The 1,542-nt window shown below is 49.4% G+C and overlaps 1 pseudogene; it reads right to left on the bottom strand.

The window, feature by feature from the left end:
- Positions 1–515: 515 nt before the first annotated feature.
- LOC103587339 overlaps positions 516–1,542 on the bottom strand; it is an 11,791-nt pseudogene continuing 10,764 nt past the window's right edge.

A 1,542-nucleotide genomic window follows, 5' to 3' on the forward strand; every position in this document is an offset into this window, starting at 1 on the left:
ATCATGCCACAATCACTAGCCCAGGAAGAGATCAAAATTCAAAATTCAAAACATGGTTTCTCCTGAAGGCATATCACTTTCACACAATTATAAAGTAAAAATATCATAAGTGGGAACCATCTGTATTTATTTTCTGTGCCGCCTCTAGCAAATCATCTAAACTCTCTAACAATAAGCCATACTAACCCATCCCATAATGTGTGACTTCCCACTGTAGCTCAGCTGGTGTCAAAATGGTAGAGACCATGCTCTGCGACATCATTTGGACCAAGGCCCATGTACCATGGAATTTAAGATAAGTTTGATTCTGGAGACATGAAGCTGGAGTTTTGATCCTGGCTCTGACATTTGTAAATATGAAATGATGAGGAAGCCCATGAGCTACACTCCCTATCTACAAAATGGTGCATTGAGATCTTCTGCATCTATTAAGTGGATACACTAATAGAATTAATTAATTAATTGAATTAAAACACGTAATGTACCTATGCTGGAACACAGGGTAGGAGCTCCTGCTACTTTCCATGAACTGGAAGGTGCTGGCAGAGATGTGAGAACATCCAGTGGATCTGGGGCCGAATGGTCAGGAGTGCTCTGCCTGAGCTCTGCGTGGCAGAGAGAGGGTTAGGAAAGAGCTCGAAGCATCCTCCCAGCTTGGCTAAGGCTGAGAGGCAGCCCCCACCCCTCTCCCCAGTACATCCTGAACTGGCACAGGAAGGTTTAGGTAGTGAAATCCAGTAAGTCTGCAGGGCTGTGCCCAAGCTATGAGCATAGAGATACAAGGCTGAGTCCCCCAGCTCCAAGGAGCTCATGTTCAGCTGAGAGTGGTAGTCACGGAGGTGCTGAGCTAGAATTGACTAGGGAAGTTTCCTTTATCTCTCTGCGTCTTTTCATAATCCTGACCTAGAGCCTACTGGCACCAGTACACACATGTCCAGAGATGGTAGGGCCTGTCCCCCCTCTCCTTCAATTAGGTGTATGGCAGACTGGAAGACTCCAGCATGCACTGAACCTGGGGACAAAGGAGACAGAAACTTAAGCCCTGGCTTAGGGAAGAGTTTGATATTCCAGCAACAATCAAAACTGTGCTTTCAGGGGATGTCCCAGCTGTGCTCAGGACTCACCTGCCCCCAGGAGACAATGGGTAACACAGAAGAGGAGCCTGGTCCCCCAAGTAGCATCAGGCAGGACAGGAGCAGGCATCTCCCTACTCAGGGCACTGACCTCGTGGGGTGACAGGGCAGGAGTTTGCTCCCCCACTTTTCTCTGGAGGATTTGTCTGTGACATTGCTGTTCTGATATCTCCATCACTGTAGGCTCCCACAGGCACTCCACACCCCTGGTCAGGCTCAGCTGTGCCAGGTCTTCCCCCATGCTGTCAGCTTCCTACAGCACAAGATCTATCTGTGCTGAGCTGGGCAGGGCAGGGTTTGGGACAGACGTCCACAACCCACAGCTTCTCTGATTTTCCTCTGAGGCAAGTGCTCCACTGTCCACACCTGGCCTGGGTCATCCAGGCTGCCCCACTGAAGCCTCATCACG

This window comes from Galeopterus variegatus, unplaced genomic scaffold (assembly GCF_000696425.1).
Source record: "Galeopterus variegatus unplaced genomic scaffold, G_variegatus-3.0.2 Scaffold443, whole genome shotgun sequence".
NCBI lineage: Eukaryota > Metazoa > Chordata > Mammalia > Dermoptera > Cynocephalidae > Galeopterus > Galeopterus variegatus.